The following is a 9,417-nucleotide window of genomic DNA, read 5'->3' on the forward strand; positions in this document are numbered from 1 at the left end:
TGTAAGTGTCATACATTCTCAAAAAATGACTATTTGGGTTCAAGTGAAAATAGAAAAGACTATTCATTTGTGTATCTGTGTAAAAAGAGGACTTTCTTCCTCTGTGTGGTGGCCACGCTTATCTCTGATCATCTGCAGGACATGGAAAGTACGGTACCTTCCCTAGCTTGGCACAAACAGCCTGAGATAATTATACATCCCATATTCAGCCAGTCAGTGGCTGCTACACTAAGCTCCATGTGACTGTGCACAGTCCAGGGTGAATTCCAGTATCCGTATAGAGAAAACTTTTTATCCACTTAGTGGCAAGGTAAACTATTGGGAGGACAGTACGGTGGGTAGGTATTTATTCAGCCTGAGGTGTAAACATTCGGTTGAAACTTGCGTAAGAATTGTAAGATGAGTCAAATGAATCAAGAACGATCTGAACTCCTTCTCTCTATCACACACACACACTTGAGCATGTCTGAATTCGAGCATCACAATATATTTCAGCTAAGTATTATTAAAGTTCAGCTGCTTGGTGAGAGTTTACATGAACTTGAGTTTCACAGCCTAACAGCAGACACACACAGCCATTGTCTTTATCCAAAACAGACTAGCTGACTAATTGAGCTTTGTAGAGATCCAAACTGAGCCCTGAATCCCACACTCTTCACCACTGACTCAGTGGAATACCCAAAGTGGTGGACTACTACCTGAAGGATCACTAAAGACCCAACTATATCAGCCCTATGATAAATCAAACAAGTGCATAGCACACTTATATACAATACTATTTTATTTCTTATTCAGTTCTTCACTTGCTGGATTCAGTGGTATACATAGGACATAGCACTGTGTAATCTCTAGGAATAGCAAATTAATTAAAATCCATTATCTGTTCAGGTCATCCCTCAACACTTTCAGTGTTTCTCTTGTGACAGTGATACTGGCGCAATGGCATATTCCCTTAATATCACCTCAGGCGGAAGAACTCATAGCACATGGGATTTTGATCTAATACAGAATGAGAATGTCTACAGGATTAGAAATTCAAATGCTAATTCATTGAATTTGAGATTACTAGAAGCCATGCCATTTGTAGTGTATTGGTATAGTACAGTGGTGCTATTTCACAGTCATAGGCTTTTAGAGATGGCTGATTTTCAATGACAGCCTCTACAGCTTGAAATGCACAGTGAAAATCCATTCTTTCTGTATCTAATCAGAGTCTGTTTTTACCTCTCTGCACTAAAGCCAAGAGGCAACGTGCTTAGGATACTGTGGTCAGAGACCTCAGTCAAATCTCTTCCTCTGTTGAGTGCTTTGAAATACTTCATGTGAGACTCATGTTGAACTTAACTTTAGTGTCTTCCCTTTATGCCCCCCCCCCTTTTGAAAATGTAATGAATTTTAGAAATGTTGAGTAGTTTCTTTGAACTCATCACTCGTCCCTTTGATAATCACAAGATTAAACTGTTTTTTTTCCTTCTCTCCTTTCTTCTTCAAACGTCAGCAGCTGGAGTTGACCTCCTGAGAGGGTGTGTGTGTGTGTGTGTGTGTGTGTGTGTGTGTGTGTGTGTGTGTGTGTGTGTGTGTGTGTGTGTGTGTGTGTGTGTGTGTGTGCGTGTGCGTGTGTGTGTGTTTTTGCGTCTGCATGCATGAGATTCGTATATGGCTCAGACACATAAAAGAAGATCCAACACAGAACAAGGGCATCTTCACGGGTCCTGGTTAATCTAGTGTGAGTTTTTTCGCTTGTGCGTGTGTTTATGTGTTTTCAACTCATCCTCAGTCTAATAATTGTACAGACTGTTCTGGATAGGCGTTAACCCCTGTGAGCCTCTCTTATTATCTACTTTCTAAGGAATCCTGAGAGGCCCTGGCTTTCAATACTCAGATAAACAGTAGTGTAAAAAGTACCCAATTGTCGTACTTGACTGAAAGTAAAGATACCTTAATAGAAAATGACTCAAGTAAAAGTCAAAGTCAAGGTTATAAATATACTTAACAAGAGGAATACCTATATACGAATGCTGTTCATTGGCTATAGCACAACATTCAACACTATAGTACCCTCCAAGCTCATCATTAAGCTTGAGGCCCTGGGTCTCAACCCCGCCCTGTGCAATTGGGTCCTAGACTTCCTGACAGGCCGCCCCCAGGGGGTGAAGGTAGGTAACAACATCTCCACTTCGCTGACCCTCAACACTGGGGCCCCACAAGGGTGCATGCTCAGCCTCCTCCTGTACTCCCTGTTCACCCATGACTGTGTGACCATGCACGCCTCCAACTCAATCATCAAGTTTGCAGACGACACAACAGTAGTGGGCTTGATTACCAACAATGATGAGACAGCCTACAGGGAGGAGGTGAGGGCACTCGGAGTGTGGTGTCAGGAAAGCAACCTCTCACTCAACGTCAACAAAGGAGATAATCGTGGACTTCAATGAACAGCAGAGGGAGAACCCCCCTATCCACATCGATGGGACAGCAGTGGAGAAGAAGTTCCTCGGCGTACACATCACGGACAAACTGAAATGGTCCACCCACAGAAAGTGTGGTGAAGAAGGCGCAACAGCGCCTCTTCAACCTCAGGAGGCTGAAGAAATTTGGCTTGTCACCTAAAACCCTCACAAACTTTTACAGATGCATAATTGAGGGCATCCTGTCGGGCTGTATCAACTGCACCGCCTACAACCGCAAGGCTCTCTAGAGGGTGGTGCAGTCTGCACAATGCATCACCGGGGGCAAACTACCTGCACTCCAGGACACCTACAGCACCCGATGTCACAGGAAGGCCAAAAAGATCATCAAGGACAACAACCACCCGAGCCACTGCCTGTTCACCCCGCTACCATCCAGAAGGTGAGGTCAGTACAGGTGCATCAAAGCTGGGACCGAGAGACTGAAAAATAGCTTCTATCTCAAGGCCCTCAGACTGTTAAACAGCCATCACGAACACAGAGAGGCTGCTGCCAACATACAGACTTGAAATTATTGTCCACTTTAATAAATGGATCACTAGTCACTTTACTAACGCCACATTAATAATGTTTACATATCTTGCATTACTCATCCCATATATATAGACTGTATTTTATACCATCTGTTGCATCTTGCCTATGCCGCTTGGGCATTGCTCATCCTTATATTTATATGTATATATTATTAATCCATCCCTTACTTAGATGTGTATATATTAGGAAGTTGTTGTGGAATTGTTAGATTACGTTATATAGTGCTGCACTGTCGGAACTAGAAGCACAAGCATTTCGCTACACTCGCAATAACATCTGCTAACCATGTGTATGTGACCAACACAATTTGATTTGATTTAAAATTGCAATATGTAACGGTGATCCGACTAAATTCACATAGAAATATGAGTATTGATATATCATTCTACTTGACAGCAAGTCTAAGAAGCGGTAAATCTGTTCTATGTCTGCTATTTCTATTTTTCTTTAGCTAACATAAGCTAGCTAATGTTAGCAAATAAGAGTAGCTCAATCTGGATAAACATCTAATTCACCCTTGTCTGGAAAACACTGTTACTAAAAATAGAATTGTCGATATAGCTAACTCACTCTGTTTGTGTGCTGGTAACGTTAGCAATAATGAATGTGTATAAATGGTTGGTTAGTTAGCTCTCAGACAGTCTCAGCTGAATAGCAATCTTGCTTGCAATTTAGTGAGGCTAGTTAGCTAACAACAACTACACAATATTGGGAAAAATGGAGAAAATTCATCCCATAACATTTTAACATGGAAATAGCTGTTCTATCTTTCAGCCTACAGTAGCAGCCAATGTGTGGTGTTCAATGTAGGCCTACATTCCATGAGACTTTTGAAAAAAAAACATGTAGGAATTGACATTAACCTGTTTATCCACTTGTTCTTCAGACAAGGAGGTGACTGAAAATGTTGTGTTATTTGATGCAAGAAACCACTTAACAAAATACAATTCATTATTTTTGCCAAACCATTATTACAGAGAATCAGACAAATTATGCTACCTTCTGCCTATTGGCTACTTAGCTTATTCAGGCCTGTCTCGAAATACAACATTGCCCCTTACAGAAGAAAAAGCTCTTTAATTGACTTGCTTTTCAAAGACGGCTAGAAATGCACATGTTTTGTGCTCTTGTAGGAAGAAACCAATCCCCCATTGCTGACTAGAAATTACCTATAACTGGGCTAATAATGCTACATGCAGCTCTTGCTTTGATCTCACAATAAGTGTGTCTACTTGCGACCACTTATGCTGTAAACACAGTCCAGTTCAAAGTGAATGGCACAGATCCATATATGGCAATGGTCTATTTGGATATAGGGATACTGCGGCTCTGATTGGTTTTGGTGCACCGGTCTGTGTAGAGTATGGGCCTGAGTCATGTCTGTAAATGCAATTGAATCCTACCCCAATGCGCTCTGCCTACAAGAAAATATATTGCATAGTTTGTTTTGTTTTCGTATGTTGCATTGAAAGTGGCTAATATTGCATTGATTCGATTACAATTCACACAGTAGAATGAAATGTTGATAGTATTAACTAAAGCGGAAAACTAGAAAGTTGAGTGAAGTTCAGTCCAGGGAGAGCTGCTTAGAGGGAATATTGGTTACAGATGGTTAGAGGTAGCCTGAGAACCTTCCAGAACATGTAATTCATTTAGTCTACCCCTCTTCTCTTTTTACCTTTTGTCTTTGTAAAACTCAGGTTAGCTGGAGTCATTACACAGTGCCCTGCTGAAAAATACCCCAAAGCGGTGGCATTTGTGGGTACACAAGTATCAGGGAGCAGAAACAGCTTGCGGTCATGGAGCACAACAAGATTTTGGGACAGAAACCAGCAAGGGACACTAAAATCTATCAAATCAAGACTCCAACAGTAATGACACAACCACCTCATTCTTCTCTCTGCAGATTCTTAAAACATAATGCAAAGACATGCCTACAAAAATCCCCTGCAAAGGGCTACTATTGACAAGAATGATCTGTGAAAGTCAATGGGCTGGAGGAAGTTTACAGACAGTACTTTGAGATGAGGAAGGGGTTTTTGGTTGTGCAGTGTTGTGGTTAGACAGTAAATGTATTGTTCTGTATGAGAGCGATTGTGGTGTCAATTCTCCTCAGTCTCCCATACACAACAATTCATACTGTGTAAGAACTGCCCTCCTAAGACTTTTCACACCTTTTTTGGCCCCCCAGCCCATTCACTTTGTTGACTGATCTTTCCTCTCAAAAGCAGCTCCCAATGTCCCCTCATTGTCCCTAAACAATATGCTAGCCGTCCCAGTCGGTTGATACATTTACCAACAAAGGTGTGCTGCTCTACGTCCCTTCCACAAAAAGTGTAAAATGCTAACACCACAACCATGTCTTTGCAGGAGACGTGCAGTACCAGGACAAAACAGTTGGTAGTTAAGAATCCCTACACCACTTTTTGAAGAGTCTTAAAGGCTCAAATCAAATCAAAGTTTATTGGTCACATACATATGGTTATCAGTTGTTATTGCGAGTGTAGCGAAATGCTTGTGCTTCTAGTTCCGACTATATCTCAGCATTCAACACCATTGTACCCTCCAAGCTCATCATTAAGCTTGAGGCCATGGGTCTCAACCCCACCCTGTGCAATTGGGTCCTGGACTTTCTGACGGGCCGCCCCAGGTGGTGAAGGTAGGTAATTCTCTGTGGTACACCAAACAGTAACTATCCTGTAACTCCCAGTAATGGATACCAAAAATCTTTGGTTAAATCACATTATCTGGTGTAACGATCTGTAGCTAAGAGAACTGGTGGTCTTGATGAAATTGCCATTCACAAAGAAACATACAGTACGCAAATACAATAAGATCAGTGTAGTAAAGTTCAGGGAATACTTGTAAAGCTGTGGGAGGAGTATTGTCATGATCAAACTGCCATTCAGCTCCTCATGAGTCATCTGCTTGAAATCCAGCATAATGTATGAACCCTCGAGAGGGATACAGATCACGGGATACAGTTCTGTGACAATGACACACGCAGGCAAAGGAATTCTGTTTCTGTATCTAGAATTCACTCCAAGAAGAAGCCCAGGCACCCGGTATTGTCTGTAAAACAAAAGAATGTAATCAATTATACTCTATTGTAGTTTGAACAACAGTTGAACTGTGCCAGTATCAACATTAAGGTAGACTAGTTGAACATGCATACATGTGAACAGGCACAGAGATTACATTTCCCACCATATCTAGCCTAATAGAAAGAAATATGGCATAACTGTCACGGCTGTCTTCGTCCTCCTCATCTGAGGAGTAAGAAATGTCGGACCAATACGCAGCGTGGTAAGTGTTCGTCATTTTAATGGAAAACTGAACACTACAAAACAACAAAGTGACAACCGTGAAGCTAATGAACAATCGTGCTGACACAAACACTACACATAGACAATCACCCACAACCCACAATGACAAAACAGGCTACCTAAATATGGTTCCCAATCAGAGACAACGAAAAACACCTGCCTCTGATTGAGAACCATATCAGGCCAAACACATAGAAATAGACAAACCAGACATACAACATAGAATGCCCACTCAGATCACACCCTGACCAAACAAAACATAAAACATACAAAGCAAACTATGGTCAGGGCGTGACAATAACCCTCAAACTTTGCACAGTGACCAGACCGTACAAATGTACCTAGGTAGGTAGGCAGACAGTATCTACCTACATCCATGTCTATCAGGCATGCAGAGGCAAATATGTTTTTAGTAAAACCAGCTTCAGTTTTAGAGATTTACAACAGCAAATTGTTGTATTAGTGGTTCTCCTCATTTTTTGCTAATAAACTTAGCTAGCTATCTTGCTGGATATACAATACTTGTTATTTACATCTGTTAGGAATCATATTTTGTGTCATGCCTATAATTTTGTGAGATTGAAATGCATCCACAGTCATAATCATAATCAATGTCAACTCTCGTCAATTAATCTCTACTTCATCACCATCCCTGATCCGGGAGCATCCTCATCAGTAAAAAAGCTGACTAGCATAGCCTAGCATAGCGCCACAAGTAAATACTAGCATATAAATATCATGAAATCACAAGTCCAATACAGCAAATGAAAGATACACATCTTGTGAATCCAGCCATCATTTCCAATTTTTAAAATGTTTTACAGCGAAAACACAATATGTATTTCTATTAGCTAACCACAATAGCAAAAGACTCAACCGCATATTTTCACAATTTTTTTACCGCATAGGTAGCTATCACAAAACCGACCAAATAGAGATATAATTAGTCACTAACCAAGAAACAACTTCATCAGATGACAGTCTTATAACATGTTATACAATAAATCTATGTTTTGTTCGAAAATGTGCATATTTGAGGTATAAATCATAGTTTTACATTGCAGCTACAATCACAAATAGCACCGAAGCAGCAAGAATAATTACAGAGAGCAACGTGAAATACCTAAATACTCATCATAAAACATTTATGAAAAATACATGGTGTACAGCAAATGAAAGATAAACATCTTGTGAATCCAGCCAATATTTCAGATTTTTTAAGTGTTTTACAGCGAAAACACAATATAGCATTATATTAGCTTACCACAATAGCCAAACACACAACCACATTCATTCACCGCAAAGGTAGCGATCGCAAAAAAACAGCAAAAGATATAAAACACTAACCTTGACCCACTTCATCAGATGACAGTCCTATAACATCAGGTTATACAATACACTTATGTTTTGTTCGAAAATGTGCATATTTTGAGCTGAAAACCGTGGTTATACATTGTGAAAATGTAGCAACTTTTTCCCAGAATCTCCGGATATATTTCTGACACTCACCTAATCTGACCAAATAACTCATCATAAACTTTACTAAAAAATACATGTTGGACAGCAAATGAAAGATACACTAGTTCTTAATGCAATCGGCGTGTTAGATTTTTTAAAAATAACTTTACCATAACAAACAGCTTACGTTATAGCGAGACAGCGCCCGCAAAAAGGAAGGAAAATACGACTAAACATTTTCCACAGAAATACCAAATAACATCATAAATGGTTCTTACTTTTGCTGAGCTTCCATCAGAATCTTGTACAAGGAGTCCTTTGTCCAGAATAAATCGTTGTTTGGTTTTAGAATGTCCTCTTCTCCTGTCGAATTAGCAACCTTAGCTAGCCAAGTGGCGCGAAGATGTCCATCTTCACCTAACGCAGAGAACGGAAAACTCCAAAACTCCCGATAAACGTTGAATAATCTGATAAAACTATATTGAAAAAACATACTTTACGATGATATTATCACATGTATCAAATAAAATCAAAGCCGGAGATATTAGCCGTCTATACCGAACGCTTTTCAGAAGCCAATGCTGATGTCCTTCCCGCGCCTTGGTAGACAAAGGAAATAGTGGTCACGTCATTCCAAGAGCTCTTGTTCGACCTCAGATCAAGCTAGGCACCCCATTCCACCTCCCACTGCCTGTTGACATCTAGTGGAAGGCGTATGAAGTGCATGTATATCCATAGATTTCAATCAAATGAATAGGAAGGCCCTGGAACAGAGCCTCGATTTCAGATTTTTCACTTCCTGTCAGGAAGTTTGCTGCAAAATGAGTTCTGTTTCACTCACAGATATAATTCAAACGGTTTTAGAAACTTGAGAGTGTTTTCTATCCAATAGTAATAATAATATGCATATTGTACGATCTAGAATAGAGTACGAGGCAGTTTAATTTGGGCACGATTTTTTACAAAGTGAAAACAGCGCCCCCATATTGACAAGAAGTTAAGTTACTTAACTAGTGTAACGCTTGTCGTGGTTGGAAGAAGAGGAGGACCAATGCGCAGCGTGGTAAGTGTCCATATTGATTTAATACGAAATAATGAACGCTGAACAAAAACAAGAAAATGACAAACGAACAATCCTGTACGGTGAAACAAAAAACACAGAACAGAAAATAATCACCCACAAAACACAATGAAAAACAGGCTACCTAAATATGGCTCCCAATCAGAGACAACGACTGACACCTGCCTCTGATTGAGAACCATACTAGGCCAAACACATAGAAAATTACCTACAGAACAAAACATAGAAAAACATAGAATGCCCACCCCAACTCACTCCCTGACCAAACTAAAATAAAGACATAACAAGAACTAAGGTCAGAACGTGACAGTACCCCCCCCCCCCCCCCCCCCCCCAAAGGTGCGGACTCTGGCCGCAAAACCTGAACCTATAGGGGAGGGTCTGGGTGGGCATTTACCGCGGTGGCGGCTCTGGACCGGGACGAGGACCCCACTCCACCATAGTCTCGGCCCACTTCTGTGACACCTTCGACCCTCGTCACCGAACCTGGATTGGAGACCCTAGTAAAGGGCACCACTGGACTGAGGAGCGCCTTTTGGACTGACGGGCG

The sequence above is a fragment of the Salvelinus alpinus genome, chromosome 3 (assembly GCF_045679555.1).
Source record: "Salvelinus alpinus chromosome 3, SLU_Salpinus.1, whole genome shotgun sequence".
NCBI lineage: Eukaryota > Metazoa > Chordata > Actinopteri > Salmoniformes > Salmonidae > Salvelinus > Salvelinus alpinus.